Source organism: Peromyscus californicus, unplaced genomic scaffold (genome assembly GCF_007827085.1).
Source record: "Peromyscus californicus insignis strain IS unplaced genomic scaffold, ASM782708v3 Scaffold_23__1_contigs__length_62951481, whole genome shotgun sequence".
Lineage (NCBI taxonomy): Eukaryota > Metazoa > Chordata > Mammalia > Rodentia > Cricetidae > Peromyscus > Peromyscus californicus.
Window position 1 is genome coordinate 29,196,607 of NW_026294534.1, and position 22,878 is coordinate 29,219,484.

Sequence of the window (22,878 nt, forward strand, 5' to 3'; positions counted from 1 at the left end):
GTCCTTCCTGGAACACTTGCAACTATCCCAGTCACAGTTGAGGGAATCTCTTAATAGAAATCTCTTTACATTGTTACATTGTGGCAGGGGTGATTGAGTAATGATTGAGTCAGCTTGCCCTTGGAACTAGATTTTTAATTTCTCATTTCCTGGGGCTTGGGGGTGTAAGCCTGAGGGGTTAGGATCCTTCAATTCAAGAAGTAAACATGTGTTAACCAACTACTTCATTAAGAGCCTTAATTAACGAATAGGAATTGTGTTCTGGTAGTCTTTGTAACAATGACCTAGAATTTGGAGAGGCAATCATTGCTATCCAGATGATTAGATAGATGACCAAGACAATCAAATTCAGTTTCCAAAACCCAAAAGTTCCCAGTCCTGACTATGAGAGTGATATATTGTGATTACTCTTTTCCATATTTAACACTTGACAGCAGAAATAGGAATCTCACTAATGCAGAGCCATGCTTTCTTCCCAAACAGTTTGCTTTACCAATGGTCTTTCATCTTTCAGTTCTTAGCTCATGTGTGAGTATAGCTTACCTTACCCAACAAAATGTGTTCTTTCTTATATCCTGTTCTTTATTAATCCTCTTGAGTTTTACATATGCAGCTTAGTTGTGATGACTAGTGTGATATTCACACCAACATTTCATAAGGACAGGTGTAGTGGGTAGCCATTCCAGCTTTGATCTGGAAGTTCCAACCCCCATTGAGGCTTCAACAACTGTCACGCCTACAAGGCGGGGCCAAGGGAGGCGCCGAGAGACCCGAGATCTGGATGGGCAAGCACGCTCCTTGTTCCTGGACCCTGGACGGTGGAGGTTGACCGAGCAGAGCTCCAGAGAACACCGCTGGACTGCGATACACCTTCCCCAGACGCCGCAACCTACCTATCCCTTCATTTGTAAGTTACCCACTAAATAAATCATCCTTTTAACTATGTGGAGTGGCCTTAATAATTTCACCAATAGACAGGGGCAGTTTTAATGTATCTTTGTTAATTTATTACCAAGCCTCTCAAGTAGCATCTAGTTTCATTCACATGAACCTTATATGGAATGAAGCAGACAAGGTTTTTCTGCATAGCCCTAGCTGCCCTGGAATTCATTCTGCAGACCAGGCTGGCTTCAAACACATAGACATCTGTCTGCTTCTGCCTACCAAATGCCAGGGTTAAAGGCATGTGCCAGTTTGGCCTTCTGTCTATTCTTATAGCAAGCAATGTGGACCACTTATCTTCTCAAATAAGAATCTGACCATACACCAAATCATACAGTAGTTAAGAAAATCTTTTAAAATGAACAAGTAATACATTTCTTAAGATGTTTAATCTATTCTACAGAAAGTGTTAAACACACTCTTATACACACGTGTAACCTCTATTCTCTGTTAGTGCCTTCTTAGGATAATGCACAAGAAATACTGAAAATATTGCAAATATTATTCTACTTATCATAAAAACATCATAAAATTTTCATTTCCTTTTAATTTATTCATTATTTGGTAATTTTATTCATAAACACGATGTATTTAGAGCATATGTTCTCCTGTGTCGTCCCTCATCAATTCTTCCTAGAACTTCTCAGCACACCCCATTCTCAGACACATCCTTTTCAATTTTAAGTCTTCTATTTATTTTGAATGACCCACTGAGTGCAATTAATGCAGTATACATGCATATGGCTGTAGAGTGATCAGAGTTTACTGAGCATGGACATCAGCCACACTGCTGAAGAAAAAAAAAAAACTCTTCTTCTCTTGGTGGTCAATAGTCCTCAGCCAGGAGTGACTTCACATGAGCCTCTTCCCTCTCCATACAGACTGTTAAGTGGCTTGATATTGTATCGGTCTTGTGCTGGCAACCACAGCTGGTTTGAGTTTCTGAGCCCAAGGTCCTTGCATGTCCAGTAGACATTATTTTAGAATCTTGTCTGACCTTTGTCTCTTACAATCTTTCTGCTACCTTTTTTTGGGATGGTCCCTTGGACCTTGGAGATTGTGTGTTGTGGATGTTTAATAATGGCTGAGAACTCTATGGTCATTTATTTTGACCATTTTTGAGTCTGTATTAGTCACCATCTGCTGCATAAAGAATCTGCTCTGATGAGAAAAAGTGAGAATTGCACTTGCCCATGGGTGACAGGATAAGTAATTACAAGGCTGTATAAAATGTCACATATCTTTGAGTATATAATATTTGGGTTTGTTTTCACTCTGTTTTTATTTGTATGGGTGTTTTGCTTGCATGTATGTCTGTGCACTTCACACCTACAGGACCTGTGGAGGCCAACAGGGGGCATCAGATCCTCCAGGTTGGAGTTACAGGTGATTGTGGGCTCCTGTGTGGGTACTGGGAATAGAACCAGGGACCTCTGGAGGAGCAGACAGTGCTCTTGACCACTGAGCCATCTTTCCAGCCCCTGGTTTATTTTACTTGGAATTGTATTCTACTTTAAAATACACTTCTGTTTTTCTTGTTAATAATTTTCTGGTTCTTTAGGACAGAATTAGTCACACACTCTCTGAGTTCCAACATCACTGGGAACCATTTCTATTTTAATATTTTAAGCACAATGAAGTAATTATCATTGATCTTTTTCTTGTCTATTAAGATGTTTAAGTAGAGGATCCATTATTAATCACCTTCACAAACTAACAAAGTGCCTAAAATTTAGTGGGTTCTCCAAGGAAAATACAAAAAAAAATCTAACTGTAGTCATTTTTCCTAGTGTGTAAGGGGTGTTTAGATTTCGGAAACTATAGCACCACACCCTAGTAGATGCAAGCTTATTGGGTTTTAATGCACTCCAAGGTTGGCATATAGTCCCAGAGTTAGTCTGATGATTATATATATTGTACACTAGCACATTCTTTGTATCACTACTGTTTTTATTTCAGGGCCCATATTAAGTCAAATATGGCAACCCACACACAAGGCCTGTGCGACTGTGACAGTCAGTCAACTTAATAACAGCCAGCATCTGTTTGACCAGAGAGCAGGAGAGTATACAGCAAGGATATATGAAATAAGGGAACATTTACATGCCAGGTGCATCTGAGTGGATGATGTGGCATCATTACAGTACTCAGCACAGCACATTTAGAACTTCTGAATATTAACCTCTAGAGTGTTCCATTTTATATTTTCCAACTGATTATATTTTCAGTTGATTGTAAATAAACAAAAATAGAGAAAGTGAAATTGTGAGTGAATGGTTCTATCTATCCTCAATACTGTGGTGGTTTGAATAAGAATGGCTCCCATAGACACATGGGATGAAAGTAGGAGGTATGGCCTTGTTGGAGTATGTGTGGAGGAAGTATGTCACTGGGGAAAAGCTTTGGGGATTCAGAAGCCCAAGACAGACCCAGTAGCTCTCTTCTGCTGCTTGTAGATTCAGATGTAGAACTCTCAGCTACCTCTCCAGCACCATGTCTGCCTGCATGCCACCATGCTTCCTACCATAACAATAATGGATTAAACCTCTGACCTGTAAGCAATCCCCAATTGAATACTTTCCTTTATAAGAGTTGCCATGGTCATAGTGTCTCTTCACAGCCACAGAACTTTGACTAAGACAAATACTATTACTTTTTCTTCTAATAAATTTCACTGTTAAGTAATTTTAAGACAAATTGTCTTCCCTTGGACATGCTTTGACTTTTTCTGTTATTATTTCCTTAAATTCCAAGACACCTTTCAATTCTTCATTTTTTAATCTTTGTTTATTTATTTGCCTAGTCATTTTGTTTGTGTAGCATGTATGTGTACATGTTCACGTGTGTGTATTTGTGCATAGGGATGCATATGTAAATATGTGCTCCTGCATGTGAAGGCCTAATTCAGAGTCAGTTGTCTTCCTTGATAACTCTCTACCATTTAAATTAATTAATTAATTAATTTGTTTGTTTGTTTTTTGAGACAGGGTCTCTCATTGAGCCAGAAGCTCATTGGATTCTGAATGACTACCTAGCTACCCAGGCTTTGAGATCCTGCCTGTGCTTCTCCAGTGCTAGGGTTATAGGAATGAATCACAATACCTGGCTGCTGTGGGATGGTCCTTCTGTATGCTGTGAATATGTGTTGCTCTCATTGATTGATAATAAAGCTGTTTGGCCAGTGGCAAGGCTGGATAAGGTTAGGTGGAAAAATCAAATTGAGGACTCTGATGGAGAGGGGCAGAGTCTGGAGAGACTTGAGCCAGCCACCCAAGAAGCAAGATACCAGGGACCAGTAAAGCCATGGTCATGTGGCAATACACAAATGGATAAAAATGGGTTAATTTAAATGTAAAAGCTAGTTAAGCCTGAGGCACTGGCCAAACATTTTATAATTGGCCAAACAATATATAATTAATATAAACTTCTGTGTGTTTTTTTGGAACCAGGTGGTGGAGACAGAAAGGCCCCGCCTCTGTTTACACCTGACTTTTTATGTGGGTGCTGGGGGTCAGAGATCAGTTCCTCATGTGTGTACAGAAAGCACGTTATAGACTTAGCCATCTGCACATCTCCCGCCACCTGGGCTACACAAGCCCTTTTTCCTAGCTCAGTGACATTGAGACAAGGAAAATACCACACTGAAAAAAACAACTCCTTCTTAAAGTATACTGTTATAAACTTGGCACCTGGCACATTGTTCTGTGTACCTTTATGCAAAGCACGGGGATGCATTATGTAGCATTCTTTTTCTAGCTCATCTATTAAAAGCAATTAAAACAAAAGGAAGAATAATAGTCTGTAGCTGCCTTACCCCTAGGACCTTCCAGTGGGAGGTGTACCATGAGATGAGCTTCAGCTTTCCTATTTCTGTAGTGTGCTGTCTGGTGTGGCTCTTCACGGCGGCTAACGCCACCTTTCACACATACTTAATTAGATTTGATGTTTTATTTGTCTTCATTAGGAGGCAAATTAATTTTTAATTGAAAAAGAAAAGATTACTGCTCCACTGGATTATTAAAAAGAAGCCAACTTTTTCTTGCATAATTGTATAAGGAAGATGTCATTAGAAATGACTAATGCCAGGGGCAATAATCTAACACCTGAAAGAAACCACTTCCCTGGGGAGACAGAAAATATCAAATAATTACAATTGAGGATTTTTCTATATTTATTCTCATGATATACTTAGGGTTAAATGAATACTCACTGTTCTTAATTGTATGAAAACATATTTCACTGTAGTACCTTTTAAGACAACCAGATTTAGGTCAAAAGGCATTTAGTAAGAGAGTGAATCTCTTGTGTCTATTCCTCCCTTCTTTAATTTTTACTTTGGCTCACAGCAGAATAAAGTTTTCATCAATGGCATAAGTGAAAATATGGAACCAAGACAAGAAGTATAGACACGATTAAAGTACCATGTAGTCAGGTCTGCAGAGATGGCTCAGCAGTTAAGCATTCTTGCTGCTCTTCCATAGCATCCAAGTTAGGTTCCCATTACTCATATTGGATGGTTCACAACTACCTTTCATTCCAGCTTCAGGGGATCTAATGGCCTCTTCTGACTCCCTTAGGTACACACACACACACACACACACACACACACACACACAGAGAGAGAGAGAGAGAGAGAGAGAGAGAGAGAGAGAGAGAGAGAGAGATACATTTAGAAAAAATAAATCCCACCCCCTAAAAAATACCATACAGCCATACACGAAGAAATAACTATGTAAAATAGGCTGTGTTATAACTTATAAAATATCATGTTAAGATACATAATGCTTGAAAATGAAATAAGCAAAGAAGATACTTATTTTGAACTCATTGACCAAAACATTGCCCATTGCATAAAGATAAAAAAAAAAAAAGCTCAAACTGTTGATTTGCACAGCTGCTTTGAGTGAGACCAGAGTTGGAGCAATAATGAGCAGAAAACAAAGAACGAGAGTGATAAGAACCTAGAGGTTTTGCTGCTAAAACGTGAAGCACACCAACTGTTTTGTAGTTTAGAGCATCTGCTGTCTATTACCTTGCTGATGATGTTGGTTACAAAACCCTGTGCACTGAGAGCAGATGCACACATGAGCACTCGGAGGGAAACCGAAACAGTGTTTTGGGTGAGGAACTGAGTCCATTGCTGGGAGTTTAGACCTGACTCAGATATTCACTTCTAGATTACCCTCTAAACTAGTGGTGTCAAGATCAACTGAAATCAAATGCCCTCTTTAAAAATTCTTTTCTCCACTCTACATTTGCTCTGTATCACTCCATGTTGGGAGGGAGATGGGAAGGTAAGGCAGGGGAGGACACTGGGGAGTGGATAGCTAATACTAAAGAAATTAGAAAAAGTTATATGGAAGCCTCTTTTATAGGATCCATCCATCTATCTGTCTGTCTATCTATCTATCTATCTATCTATCTATCTATCTATTATCACCATCTCTAATCTCTTATCAAACCCATGAGGAATGACATAAAAATATTTTCTGATTTTGACTACAAATTTTCTATAGAAATTTAGAGGCAGAGCACAGCTAATTTAATGAGAGTCTAATTTACACTCCTTGAAATAAGAGTTATAATAAATAATTTTAGAGTGGTAAAACCAAAACAATTTGGACTCAAAAATTTGTTTCAAATTGGTGCTTTGTCTTTCATTTGCTGGTACTGAGAAGTAAACTCCTAAGGAATACTTCTCTCAGAAATGGCGAGCATAGGGGCCTGCAGACATAGCTCAGTGGTTAAAAGCACCAGCTGTTTTTGCAAAGGACATTTGATTCCCAGTATCCACATGGCAACTCAGAACCACCTGTAGCACCAGTTCCAGGGGGGAAACCAGGCATACATGGTGTATGCTCAGGCATTTATACAGGAAAAATACCCATGTGCATAAAATACCAGAAAATGTTGTAATTAAAAAAATGCCAAGCATAAATATTTGATAAAATACAGATAAGTAAATAAATGTGTAAACACAGAAACATTTGTCCAAATGCTCTCTATAGTGAACGAGAGCAACCAAATTTTTGGCTGGGAGTAAAAATTTAGAGGAAGCACTCAGTAGACAAGGAGTTCCCTTCTTTGCAAGGACAGCTGAAGTCATGCGTGGCCTACTGGTCAGCTGTAATTGATATTAAAGATCTCTTCCCTTTTCATGTTAGTAGAACTAGAGAGCTGCTACAATCAGAGACAACAGAGAGTGCTGTGGGGTTGGGAGTGGCATCCAGATGATCTGCAGTTCCTTTCTCAGACACAAACCCTAACCCAAATGTGTCCATGTGATTGTGGAAAACAATTGGTGTGAGATAAAGTCTAAGAGGAATTCTTATCCAATTTCAAAACTCTTAATAATTATACTTCTTTAAAGAAAAGAGAGAGAGATTGAAGCAGAGGAGGAAACACTGACTGAAAACGACCCAAATGTGATGAGAGATGTAAATTCTACAAGTTAAGTAAACATTAACCTTGGATAGCTAATTCTACCTAAGCTCATCCTGGCTGTGCTGTCAAAAACTAGAGAGGAAAGCACTTCCTCAATGGAGCTAGGAAAAAATCACACGTTACCAAGAGATGCACAGTTATCTGAACACTGTGGGAGGCTGTGGGGCTGGCCTGAAGCTAAGAGGGGGTCAAAGCATGCCTAAAACCCAGATTTCTCATCCTGAGAGCTGCAGGAGTTGGAGGCCTCTCCACCTTGCCCAGGCCTACCCCTGCAGTTAGGCTTCCCGAAGTAAGGACTTGCCTAGATGCACAGAACACAACTCCAGGGAGGAACTGGTTGCTGCTTATCTGACCCAGGAAATACCCCGGATTGGGCTTCCTATATGACCTTGTAAGGCTTCATCCTCTGGCTCCTACGTATGCAAATGAGGCACCATGGATGTTCTTGCTCCAACCAATGATATACTACTTTATGGACTCAACCGGCCACTCTTCCTAGGATATAAATATCCTTTGCCTCCTCCAAACACACAAGCTGTCCACTGACACAGCCTCCTGGGTGTCTTTTTCCTGTTATACTCATGGCCGTTAGGGATCTGGCTTTGACTCTGTCAGTGCTCAGCCCGGTTTCCCCTCCTGACCATGTGGGAACCATGCAGAGCACCAGCTTGACCAAAGGTATTTTCATAAGGGATGGGGATGCAAGGTGTTCATTAAAATTTCCACTCCAATGGAAGCATGCTCCTAGGATGAGCAATGTCAAATAGAAGCATGTTGAAGTACGTATTTTCTTATTCACATTACGTTTTATTGTTTGTAGAGCAATGCATGAGACTGAAATGTGAATTTAGAGGCTGGTGAAATGGTTCAGTAGGTAAAGGCACCTGCCGTAAAGCCTAGAGGTCTGATTTCAATCTCTGGAAGCATTATGGTGGCAGAAGAGAAATGATGCCTGTAAGGTGTCCTCTCACCTCCACACATGCTCCTTGCATGCCTACATTCCCACAAAAAAACTGTAACAAAAAAATGTGAATCTTTAAGAATTAGTGAAGAAACAAACAAACAAACAAACAAAAACAAACCAAGCCGGGTGGTGGTGGCATACGCCTTTAATCCCAGCACTTGGGAGGCAGAGGCAGCCGGATCTCTGTGAGTTCGAGGCCAGCCTGGGCTACCAAGTGAGTTCCAGGAAAGGTACAAAGCTACACAGAGAAACCATGTCTCAAAAAAAAAAAAAAAAAAAAAAAAAAGAATTAGTGAAGAAGGACAAGTGAGATGGCTTAGAAATTAACTGTGAACTGGCCCCTAGAATGTGAGCTTAGGAACGCTTGCCCTGGTCCTCATCTGCCATCTGGAGGTCATAAGAGTGGGAGAGCTGCCCCTGTCCCTCACCAGCTGCAGCACTCGGGAGAGTATCCCTGCATCATCTCACCTGGGCAACATAGTAGAGCTGTGGGTGTGGGAGAGGCTACCCTGAGGACCTAAAAGAAGAATGCATTCCATCTCTTGCAGAAATAAGCAAGGGGTGAGCTAACTGGGTCAGTGCCAGAGTGCCTACCTTGCTTGTGAGGAATGGGGAGAGCTGGAGGGCTGACCAACCCTGCAACTACCCAGGCCCAGCTTATGAATTGGCCCACCCCAACATCCACCCCATCTATGATCTGCTAGAGCACGTGAAGGGGCCCATCCTATAGACCTAAAGCTGCAGGGTCTTCACAACACAGGGTGACAAAAAGATAAAAGAGAAGTCCCACTGAGTGCCCAGTATTGATAGTGTAGCAAAAACCAGAGGCCTTGAACAAGGCCAAAGACTCTTTGCAATTATCATTTGCAAGTAAAGATATATGGGAAAAAATAAACTATGTGACTCACTGTGTCACACTACAGCTTCTATGACAGATTTTTCTTTTTTCTTTTTTTTTCTCTTAAATTTTATTTTATTTTATTTTGGCGGGGTGGGGGAGAGGTTGCAAGGACAGAGGGAACAGGAAGCGACAGGGAGATGAATAGGATTGAGACACATGATGAGAAAGACACAATGAATGAAAAGAAAGTTATAAATAAATAAAAATAATAAGTCTTTTTTTCCTTAGACCCCAAATTAAAATAACATTCAATGGATTACATTTTCTGATTAGAGGCAGAAGTGATGAGAACACACACACAAAAGAAAAGAATAATGTAGACAAGTATGTGAGTTACCTAGCTCCTAATCCACTTAAACTAAAATTCCTATCCACACACAAAACTTCTTAGCATGATTACTGCATTTCCAGGTTTTCAAGAGTAGAACTTTGTCAGTTACAGCTGTAGTGACTTTGAATAATTAGTAAAAACAAATGAATGTAATCATGTAGAGATAAATACTTCTTGGAATATTTGTTTAAAGTCTTTTATTTCTGCCTTTTGTGCAAGTATTGGAGGAAATATGGACTGTCCTATCAAAGCTTACTCAGGAAGAAATAGAAAACACAAGAGCCCTCTAAAGTAATAAAATTGTTTTCCAAATTCTTTCATTCAAAGAAAATTCCAGCTGTTGATGTTTCATTATAATTCTGTGCAAAAGAATTTAAGAACAAAATAACCAATCTTACATAACTTCTTTCATACTTATATAGAATTCACTCATTATCATTCTGGTAGGAAAAGTGTAGTTATTGAATAAAACAATAGACTAATGCCTCCTTATCACAAACAATACTATATTTGATTATGAAGGGAAATAGACTCAAATAATGTTCAAAAAACTATTGGATTATGACCAAATAGGATTAATTCCACATTTGAAAAAATTGATGTAGCATTCTTAAATAAATTTATAAAATGTATCAGGTTTAAAACTGAAAACTTAAAACTGGAAAAAGCACATCATCATTTCTACAGCTATGGATAAGCCACTGAAACATTCAGCATCTAATGAAACATCTTAGCAAACTAGGACTATTAGTGAACATATGGAAATTTCTCCAGCAAAATCATATTTAATTTGTTAAAATGAAGCACTTTTCTTTAAGTTCAGATTTCAAATCTACTTAATTTCAATAAAGCCTGAATTATGTATTCTATCAAATCAAGTAGGAGCAAATTAATATGGTATATATGATCACCTTGTAGACACCTATCATTGATAAGGAGACAGATTATAGGTCAACACATAAATAATATCTAGAAAATAGATAGATAGACAGACATATAGATAATAGGTAGGTAGATAGATGATAGAGAATATCTACATCAGAAAGAAACTCACATTGTAGATGAGAAGAAATGTTAATATTCTTTGTCTTGTAGAGAATATTTTTTGTCTTAAGATTGTTTTCTCTCTATATATAACTCGTTTGTTCCTAAGAATAGGAGCCATATTGTCTTAGGGTCCTACCTACTCTACTATAATCAGTTTTACTTAATTATTTTAATACACAATGATGCTCGTTCCCAATCAATTTACATTTTGAAATAATGGCCATTGGGAATTAGGAAAATCTGTTATTCAGGGATTCCAATTAACATATACTTCAAATCCAGAAACATCTCAAGTATGTACCAACAAGGTAAATGTACATACAATTCTGTTGTATACAAGCTGCTACTTAGCAATAGAGAACAGTGATTAAAGAATTCATATTTTTTCAAAAATCATATATGAGATTTAAAATACTATGAATAAGTGAAGGAAGCAGAAAAATGATGAATTTGCTTTGGATGATTCCACTTCTAAAATGTTCTAGAAAACACCAACCAATCTACAGTGACAGAAAGACCAATCTGTTCCAGTGTATATAGTGACTATGGGAGTGTGATGAAGAGGATCTACAGAGGAGATCACAAAAAAAAAGCCTTAGGAAATTGACTAGTTAAGACATTTATTATCTTGATTGCTTTGATGGTTTCATAGGGTTATATATTTAGATGCAAATATACATCAATTTTCATCACTTTATATTATTTAAGCACAGAGATATTTTAGCATATAAATTGTACTCCAATATAAAACTTCGGGAATCTAAATGTTTTCACAAATCTCCATCTTCTCAATAAGAGTTCAAAATGCACTCAGTAAAATGCTATGGTTTAATAAACATTATTTTGGTTTATAGAAGGGAAAATATCTTTGATTTCCAATGAGATGGCCAAATGTAGGAGATCAAATTGTCATAATTAGTTTGGAGAAATGTGGTTGCACAAGTAAATAAAATTCTTGTAAATGTTTCTTCTAGCTTTCAACTCATGATATAGAAACATGATTGCCCATGTGACAGACTTTCCAAGCTGTTTTATCAACCACATTTATGGTACATACCTGTGATCCCAGCATTCCAGAGGCTGAGGCAAGAGGGACAGCATGTGTTCAAGTCCAGTTTGGCTACTAATAAGTTGATTGTCTCAAAAAAGGAAAGTAGACAAACAAAATCCCATAAACATCACCCCCTCACACAAAAAGTTGGCTTGGTCAAGTTGATAAAAAAGTGCTTTGACTTTAGAAAAAAACACTCTGATTTCTAGGGGATAATAGTGCTTATGTGAGCAATTTGTTAACTGCTAGAAAGAGCATGTGATACAGAAAGAGCATTTCTAATCATGAGTACAGTTTCATATACTTACCAATGTTTCTATCCTCATATGACTATATTAGATGTTTTTTGCTGCTATAACAAATAATGAAACTTAGTGAAGTTTTCAACATTTTGAAGTCCTTACATCACAGTTCTGTAAGTGTTCATACATACTGATGTAGCTTGATGGAGCTACAGCTCCACTCTGGGTCTCTCAAAAGACAGACACCAGTTTATCTTTGAACCTACCAGCATATCTTCTTTTCCTGGTAGTGATTGAATTCATTTGCATGAAGCAACCTTTTAGAAGATTAATAACTTCATGCTTCTTCTGTCCTTGTTCACTGTCTGCTCGGGATCTATCTCGACTCAGATTCCCTTCATCACCAAAGCCAGAATCAGTAGGCTAAACTGTTCTCTGCTCATGCATCACTGTAATCCATGCTCTGTCTCAACTCTTGGACTATTCTTTGTGCTATATCTCTTTGACACTAGCAAGATAAAAATCCTCTGATTTTAAGAGGTGTTCTGATGAGATTGGACTTACAGGAAAAAAATTCTTGTATTTGTTAAGGTACATAGAACATGTCTAGTGGTCTCAAGTGTCAGGCATCTTTATACTTTTATGAGATGGATTGCGTATTGGGAATGGTGGGCATTAGTAGCCTCCCCAAAATCTGTCTATTTCCATTTTATTCACCAAGAAACTGTTATTGCTCAATAACCTTTTGAAAAACAGAAGTACAGGAATCAGTGTAACAATTTTTGTATATGAGACATGAAGGCATACAACTGCCTTTTCCCTAATTATATCAGAATAGCTGTTGTCACTTTCTCTATACTTCTTGTATAACTGTTCTAATATACATTTATCAGTCACTAAAGGTTTTCCCTCTTCATATGGTAAATAAATCAATACTAAAGTTCTAATTCATTTACAAACTGAATGTAATGCCTTTCTCGGATTAGTTCCCCCAATAAACACTATTTTCTTTTCTTTATTTGTGCTCATTATTTTTTTAATTCTTAAATTATTTCTCTATTTTTTAAAAATCGTATGTGTATAAGCATTCTACCTGCATGTGTGTATATGAATCACATGCTTGCCTTTTGCCCAGAGAGGTCAGAAGAGAGCATAGGATCCCCTGAACTGGAGTTATGGATGGCTGTGATCATGGGTGGATATGGGGAATAGAACCTGAGTCCTCTGCGAGAGCAAGTGCTGTCAACCTCTGAGCCCCCTCTTCAGCCCCATGTTTTTAAATGTTCATTTGTATTCTTAATTATGTGCATGTCGTGTGTGGATGGGGCATGCGCACATGAGTACAGCTGCCCATGAAGCTAGAAAAAGATGATAGCATGATGAGACAGGCATGGTTGCTGGAAACCAGACTCAAATCTTCGACCAGAGCAGCAGATACCCAGCTGCCAAGTCATTTCCCAGTCTCTCTACCATATCTGATGTTCTTCCTGCCTCTGTTTCAAAAATCATTGTTGAAACCCCACAGAAACCTTTTTTTTTTCAGGTGTCCATTATGGAATAATTATAGTTCCCATTAACTAATCTCTTTCCTGAAGTAGTCCCTCATTTCTAATTTCATCACATATTAAGTGAACACATTCCTGCTACATTTCTTTGTGTGTTACTGTTGCTATGACAACAGTGAATGTGGTAATTCTTCAGGATAAAATAGAAAGCTGCACCACACTCTCCTGAACCATCTCAGTATTGTCCTGAATAGTAAGTATCTGTTTAAAAGGGCGTGGGCTGATATCAGCTTTTTTGTTCTGTAGATACAGAGGTCAGGCATGCACTGTGAGAGGATAAGATGATTTTTACATTAGACATGGAATGTGTCATTATCTGATTTGCACTGAAATATCAAAAGGAAAGGAAAACGGTAGCTTCAAGTTCTATCAGTGCCCAATGATTTCAATACAAAAGCAAAACACTCACACACAGTCACAGATGCACACACACACACACACACACCTGCGCGCACACACAAACAGCCACACAGAGTCACAATTCTTCACCTGGAACTACAAAGCTCTGTCTTTGAAAGCAAGGAACTTCCGCAATTCACATGACAGTAATAGCTAATCCCCAAACACTTAAGAAACAAAACAATATTACAAATTGATATTCAGTCTCTATTTATGCCATGCTGGTATTGACACAAAGTTCCTCAGGAATTTTGACACAGTTTTTCAGATGCTTTCTCCGAATCTGGACAAACTGTACCATAACTGCAGGAGGTCTTTCTAACATCTGAAATGGAGAGAAAGGATCTAAACTCCCAAGCACATTTATATGAGAAGGTAAGGTTGGAGACAGTTGAATCTCACATCTGTAAAGCAAGGATTTTAGCTTTAAATAATGAGTGAATGATTAAGGTAAATTACAGATTTGAAATGTTTTTCAAGATTCACAAAACTGGAATTTTAAAATTGAAAGTATATATAAGGTATTTGGTATCTTTTTAATAAGAAGTCCATTACTAGAAGAAATAGGGGACTCAATCTATAAGAACAGATGTCCACAACCCAAGTTTCCTGGCCATTCAAGTGTCATAGAAGAAGGTTTTGTTTCCTGATCTCACTGGTGGAGCTGACCTTCTGAATTTACTGTTAACATAGTGTGGAAAAAATGACAAAGGAAAACGATAAAAAAAATCCATTATTAAATATTGTTTAAATTCTTCTATTATCAACTATGTAAATATATTTGTACAACTATTCCTGTAAGATCCTATTATTCTATTGGACTATATAAGACTTAGCATGATTAATTTCATTAAAAACGTAATTTATTAGTAAAATAGCAAATAACTGGCTCTGAATTCTTATCAAAATGCAATTCGATTGTGCAACCATGATTGGTCTCAGTCTTTATTTTACAATTAGTGTTTTTAACTATTTTGGAACTCTTTGAATTTTATTTTAATACAACGGACTTGATTTAAACTTTCTCCTCACATTTGGCATTTCTGGAGAATGGTTTTCTTATCTGCTATGGTTTTTTTATCAGCTATTTATTACAGTTTGAACATGGCAAATTGTTCAAGCTGTAACAAATATGATACTGTCTTCATAAATTCTGTTCCTATAGGATGTGCTCCTACTTGCAATATCTCATATATAGGTGCTCTAATAGAAAACATCACTTGAGACATAGTGTTATACATATGATTTTATCAAAAACGTGCAACAGCATGTTTACCTTTCAGATTATCAGTGTTCTTAGTAGAGGGAAAGAGGATCCTATTTAACAAATGGGTAATGTGAGGGCTAGACCATTTCTGTCATTTCTCTCAGCACAAACAAATAATTTCCGATAATTGAATATTATCTGTAACTATTTGTCACTTCAAGAGAGAAAGGAGCCTTCCATCTGAGCAAACCCGAGTTCAATCCTTGAGACTCACATGGTGGAGAGTACTGACTATGCAAACTGACCTCTGATCATAACAAGCACCCCCTCCAACACACACACACACACACACACACACACACACACACACACACACACACACAAATAAATAAATAAATAAATAATTCCATTTAAATTTATGTAATTGGAAAGTAGAATCATCTTCACCTAGTAAAAAGGGACTTTTCTCATAATTATAAATGTGGAATGTCCTTTCGTTTGGTCAGGATGGCCCATATTCTTTATGTGTATGAGTGCATGTGATTTTGTGTATATATCTGCATGCACTAGTGTTGTGTGTGTCTGAGTTTGCATATATCTAAGGCAGGGATCAACTCAGTTTGTCTTCCTCAGTTGCTTTCCTGTTTGTTGTATGAGACAGGATCTTTTACTTTATTTGGAACTGTGATCATGATAGGTTGCCTGGCCAGTGCATCCCATGGAGCTGCTATCTGCTGCTCCTGTGCTGAGATCCAAACTTGTACAGTCACATTTTCCTTTTTCTTGTGGATCCTGGGGATCAAACTCAGGTCCTTATCTTGCATGCCAAGGCCTTTACTAAAGGAGCAACCTCTCCAGTCCAATTTATTAATTTTTGAATAATAATGAAAAAATTTGACTTTTAGTGGCTTATTTTCCTTTTACCATGTGAATAATTTTATAGAGGAAGGCATATATATGTTAAGCAGTAATTCTATTCTCTGTTGTTTATCCATGAGAAATGAAGATGTGTGATCACAAAGGCACTTGCATGTGCATATACACAGGGTCTTTGGTTTGAATAAATGCTCATACTGGAAAAACATCTATGAAGCCTGAGCAAGTGTATGGATGAGTTGAGCAGCAAACCATGGTGTACCCATATAAAAGAAAATTGCTCAAGAATTTCAGAGACGTATAAATGTCCAGCAGCAACATGGACAACTACCAACACCATTATCCTGATCAAAAGGAGACACAATCAAAAGAGTACTTACTGTATAATTTAAATTTTTGAAACTGTGAAACATGTAAAATTAATCTAAAGTAAAGTTCAACAAGTCAGGCATTATATGGAACTGGGACTTTTTCACTGGAAAGATAAATAGTCCATAAGGGACAGGGTAGAGTTTGCTGAAAGAAGAATGTTTCATATCTTGATTGTCATGTAGATATGTAATTGTGCACATTTGTAAAACTTCACAATTTTATACTTAAATGAAGCCATTGTGTTACAGGTATGACACCTTTCCATTTATTTTCTTTAAAAACTACAGTACCATTCTGTTTTTATGACTATAGCTCAGTAATATGTGTTGATGTCTGAGATGATAATTTTTACAGCATTATTCTTTATGATCAAGACTGTTGAATCTATGTAGTGGGTAGCTGTTCCAGTTTTGACCTGGAAGTACTATCCCCATTGAGGCTTCGGTAACTGTCATGCCTACAAGGTGGGCCGAGACAGGAGCCCTAAAGACCTGAGATCCGGATGTGCCAGCTCTCTTGTTTCCTGGATCCTGGAGCTGGAATGGCAGGAGGTTGTGAGCCACTTGACATGGGAACTGAACCCCGGTCCTCTGGAAGAGTTGCTCAATATTTACAAATTTTCAGCTGGTTATATTGGTATTTTGAATTCTCGGGAATATCTTTCATTTATTACTTTTCAGGTAATCCCCAAAACCTATTGACTGCTTCCATGCCTTTCATGCTTAAGCAACCACAGTAAGTGGAACTGTAGTTACCCTCATTTTATGAGTAAAGAATAGAATTTGAGGTTTAGATAAATCTAAACACTCAAAGCCAACACCTGATAATATAAAAAATATTATCAAAATAAAGTATCATCCAATCTTGGTGGTAGTGGCACATGCCTTTAATCCCAGCACTCAGGAGACAGATCCAGGTGGTACTCTATGAGTTTGAGGCCAGACTGGTCTACAGAGCAAGATCCAGGACAGGCACCAAAACTACATGGAGAAACCCTGTCTCAAAACAAACAAACAAACAAACAAAAAAGTATCATCCAATATGTCAGCTCATATCTTCCTCTTGCATCTGAGAAAATTGTACCTAAACAGGTGTACTCAAAAGTGAACAGTACTCTTACATTCCTTAGTATCCACTCTTTACCTAAATCCAGCTTTCTCAATAAAGAATCAGCACCATTCAAAATAAAGTTTTTTTTTAAATGATATTATAATTACAAAGTACCAAACTGCTGCAAATGATATGCTTCATTGATTCATTTAATCTCACACCACACATGGGGGCACTATTATTTCTATTGCTTTATCCATGAATAGACTGTGAAGAAATATTATCATGTTATTGGGTATGGAGCTAGACAGTGGGAGTTCAGACTTTTTGACCATGTAATTTGTGATAAAGAAGATTAATAATTCCAATATAATTCCATGCACTTATAAATCTGAACATTTATTATCTTACTCTTTTCTAGAAAAGAATTTAATTATAATAGATGTCATGGCATTTCTACTCTAGTATGCATATGCTATTATATTTATTGCCATTGAAATAAGTTACAGATATTTGAAATTACCATTTAAAAATTTTTAAATTATTTCTTTTATTTTTTGACATTATATCATTTCTTCTATTCAGTTCTTTTTTTTCCAAATTCTCCCAAATCTCCCTGCTTTTTCTCTTTCAAATTCATGTCTTATTTATACAGAATTCTAACTCTGTATAATCTCATGTCTATGTAGATTTTCATGCCTGACTATATGGTATTGGCTAATTCATTGGTGTACTCTTCCCTGGGGAAAATTACTTTTTCCACTCTCAGCATTCCTTAGTTGCTTGTAGGTTTGTTGGTAGGGTTGAGGTCTCATGAGCTTTCACCTGCCCACTTAGCATGTATATTGATTGCTGTTGTCTTGTTTAGCTCATGTTTAGGAAGTCATGTTGGTGAACCTTCATTGATGTGGCTTCTGACAAACATAGGAAACACAATCTCATAGAAAACTCCCAATCCTTTGGCTCTTACATTATTTATATCCACTCTTTCATCATAATGATCCCTGGGTCATAGGTGTTGGAGTTGTATATGTGTGTGTTGGGACTGGCCTCCACAACTCTGCATCTTTATTAGTTGCAATTTCCTGTCATAGCCTGCATTTGTTGGAAACAGAACTTTACTTGATGAGGAGTGAGGACTGCATTTATTATTAATATTATTACTAATGCATTATAATATTATTATTAATATTATAATTGTTAATTTGTGTCTTTAGATTCATCAGTTCTTTTCTTTTTGATTTATGAAATCTGATGCCCCAGAGTTTGATGCATATGTGTTTAGGACAGTAATAGATTTTTGGCTAACTGTTTCCTTGATTAGAATGAAGTGTACCTCCTTATCTCTTCTAATTAGTTTTAATTTGAAGTTTATTTTGTGAGATATTAGGATAGCAATGCCTGCATGTTTCCTGGTCTGATTTTTTGTAGTATAATTATACCTCATTTTACTCCAAGGCAGTGTCTATCTTTAAAGTTAAAATGTGTTTCATGTAGACGAACAACAGACAGACACTGCTTCTTGATTCATTTAGCCAGCCTGTGTCTTTTGACTGGAAAATTGAGGCCATCAATATTTAAAGTTATCATTGAGATGCATTATGTTACTGATACAATAATGGCACAAATGTGGGGCTATCTCATTGGATTTCAGGTTCACTCCATGAAATGGAACCCATACCTGACCCTGCTTGGGTGGCCAAGATTCTGAGCTTAGATAGGCCATGAATCTAAGGAAAAAACAAATACTGTTGTCCTAAAGGAACATAGTTATAAAAAATGACTCCTAACAATATTCCATGGTACTCATAGATCTGTGTGTCACTTGCCATCATCAGAAAAGATTCCTCCTGCATAGATGAGAGCTAAGACAGAGACCCACAACTGGGCAGTGTGCAGAAAGTGAGAGACTTTGGAACACTCAGACCTAATTGGGATGTTTTCATCAAAACCCTCCCCTCAGGGTTCAGAGAGCTGTGCAGAAGAGACAAGGAACATAAGAGCTAGAGAAGATAGATGATACAAACAGCGTCTTTCAGACTCAACAGGACACACATACGAGCTCACGGAGATTGTAGAAATATAAACACCATCTGCACAGATACAAGCCAGGTGGGGTCCTAGCATTGAGAGAAAGAAGTAGACCAAGCTTCCATCCCTAAACCCTATTCCTTCAATACAACTGTTCTCAAAGAAAAAATGAGTTACTCCAAAGGAGTTTCACTGGGTAGGCAAATCATACTTAAGGATGGGCCCCATCCCCAGCAGCAGATAACCAATCTAAAATTAACTCAACAGCATTTTTGGAGATTATTTGAGGGTTTCATATTGCTTTATTTGGGTATTTTCAACCTCATTGGTCTTTTGCTTATACATTATGGTTTCCAATTTTGTGCATTTTATAGATTTTATTTGAATATGTCTTTGCATGTGAATTCATTTCTCATGCCTTTTCTTTTTGTCTGTTTTGTTTGTTGGTTTGTTTTATTCTTTTTTATTTGCCTATCTGTACTCTTAAAGGAGAAAGAAAGAAGGTATGACATTGGAAAGAGGGGAATCTGAGGAGAATCCTAGGAGAGATGGGGAGGCATGAAAAAATATTTTCAATAAAAAATTTTAAAAAGGAATGTGTGTGTTAATTGTGGCCATTGTGCTGTTGATTTTGGTGTTGTTTGTTCTCAGTGCCACTTTGTGTTTTAGGAATTATGGTTTCATATTTCTCTTCATAATCTCTTTGTTATGCTAGTTCCTCTCTTCAGCCTGAAATATTACTTCCTGCATTTTCTTTAGTTTTGGTGTCTGGAATATAGTTTTTTCGATTTATTTATCATGGACTATTTTTCTTTCTCCTTCAATTATGACAGATGATTTTGCTGGGTATATCAGTCTCGGTTGGATCCCTTGGTCTTTTAGGACTTGGGATGTATTGCTCCAGACCCTTTTGACTTCCATTCATTGAGAAATCAGCTGCTACTCTGATTTTCTGTTATATGTGACTTGTGCTTTTTTTTTCCTCTTGCAGCTCTTAATACACTTTCTTTGTTCTGTACACTTAGGATTTTAATTGTGATATGCTGTGGGGACTTTCTTTTCTGATCTTGTCTATTTGTTGTTTTGTATGCTTCTATTATCACTATGGGTGTGTCTTTCCTTAGTTTAGGGGAATTTTCTTCTACAATCATGTCAATGCCATTGATTTGGGGATTCTTCTCCCTCATATATGTCTATAATTCAAAGATTAGATCTTTCATGGAATCTCACATCTTATGTTCTTTTCCTGTGTTTTCTTTAACTTTTTTTTACACTCCTTCTTTATTTGGTCTTGTTTTTCTACTTTATCTTGAGTCCAGTTATTCTATCGTTACTGATCCATTCTACTTTTAAAGTTTTTCTTTGAATTTTCTATTTGGGTTATTAAGCTACAGATCTTTAAAATGACTTGACCGTTCACAACTTTAATACAAATTTCCGTTATACAATTTTTTTTTTTGATTTTTCGAGACAGGGTTTCTCTGTGTAGCTTTGCGCCTAAAGAGTTTGTGTAATCACATTTACATTTATTACTGAGGACCTAGGAGATAAACAGACTCCTGACAGACACAGTGATAAGGAGAGCGGTTACATGGAAATTACTAAGATGGCAAACATCTGGCTGCTTATTCATGCTCCTGAGACAAAAGCCTGAGGAACATTTTTTTCCCCCTGTGGGGACCCCTGTGGACCCCTTCTGACTGACTCGACCAGACTGGTCAGATATGCTCAGGGCTGGTCCTGAACATGTTTGCCTGAAGCCATAGTCCTATCAGCCTGCCTTTCTTTGTCTAAGCTGACCAATATGAGATGATGGAAACAAGGCCCATTCAAGGCTACCAAAGCCATTTAGAACATCTTGGCTCTGGGAGACAATATATTTTTGATTTCTGGGTACTTGATACTGGATACTTCCCACTTGGTGGGGAGTCTTTTTCTCTGTATGCCCCTTTACGTGCTTCTTCACTTTTTATGAAGTTTGTTACCTGCTGCTATCTGCAATGCTGGATACTTTTCATGCCTTTGAATTCTTTAGTTGGAAGGAAAAACCAGTAAAATTCCAATCAAGACCTGTAGCCTTTAACATTACAGATATTGCAACTGTATTATCTGCATTTAAAATGGGAGAGATTTTTCAAGATCTCTGAAATGAAAATCACATTCCGTATCAAAGCATTTCTTCTGGTTAGATATTAAAATGTGCCACCTAGAGCAGACAAGGGTCAGGCATATAGCATTTGGATAAAGAGGAAATTGCTCAAACCTAGCATCATTCAATATTGAAAAGTAAGCTCTCATGTGATGAGCCCCACCCTATACAGTAGGAAAATTATTCTTAGAAATGAAGAAAACAGGATTTAGAAAGAAATAGTCCTTTTTTTCACTACCATGATTAGATGGTAAGGCTGAGATCTGAATCTGAACCAGGTCTTCAGCAAAGTTAATTCACCTGCCAGTAGTGCCTATGCTCTGGCTTATTTGTTGATTATGTGTTTCAAATTTCATCCTTCAGAAGGTGCTAAAATGACTGCATTTACCTCTGATCTACGTTGGATATTTCACCAGAGCACGTTTTAGAAACTAGATAGCCAGGAGTCAACTAGGGAACATAAGCTTTAAAGTTCAGGTAAAGGAAAATATTTTCACTGTAAGCTATGAAATTTCATCAGTCTTAAACAGTATTCCAGAGGGCTTCAATGTCTTCTACCATATATCGTAGCCAACCAAATAAGATGAAATGGAAGTTCAAAAGATACGTAGTATATGCTAAAACACATCTGTTAGCATTTACAGCAATTCATTCAAGGTATCAGTGTGCATAATTAATTTAACAAGGCTTTGTTGCTCACCTGCTTACACAAGACTGGGGTGGGGGATGGTAATTGTCGAGCTTTGTTGTAGTAATCGGTAATGCAACAAACAAGAAAGCAGATAAAGCAACTGTAAGTGGAAGATCACGTAGGAGTGGTTGTCAGTGCTTTACCCTGAAGCACCGCCCCTAGTGCATGGCCTAGAAGGGGAACTCTCTTGACTTAGGAGGCTTAGTGCCTGTTCTCTCTCTGCTGCCTTGTGGTCTTGGATGCTGGTGCTGCAGATCAAGGCAGAGCTCTCCTGAGAACCGCGTTGGGCTGCGCCCCACTCCTCCTGGAATTCCCGGACCAACTCAATTATTCTTGTTGTGATTTAAACCCTGAATAAATCCCTTTGACCCTGAAATAGACTGCATGGAATTTCCCCATTAAGATCCTGACCAAATTTGGAGAGGGACTCAACTAATTGTCAGTGAACTAATAGACACACAGTACATCAAGTGGGAAAGTGCTGTGGGAAATGCATCAAGATTCAGGAACGTAGAAATGGAGGACTTGAGACAAGTGTTCTGACAATACTTAGTATTTTCAGAGGAAGTTCCTACACCACAACCATGTTTGGGCAGGTAATTCGGGAACTAACTGA

General features: G+C 37.6%; 1 long non-coding RNA gene across 1 annotated transcript in view; it reads left to right on the top strand.

Moving 5' to 3' along the window:
• The first annotated feature begins 13,619 nt into the window (after nt 1-13,619).
• The window catches only part of LOC128119047 (uncharacterized), a 47,542-nt gene continuing 38,283 nt past the window's right edge, over nt 13,620-22,878 (top strand). The window contains exon 1 of the long non-coding RNA XR_008221431.1: nt 13,620-13,680. This is a non-coding gene — a long non-coding RNA (uncharacterized LOC128119047). The remainder of the gene's footprint in view (nt 13,681-22,878) is intronic.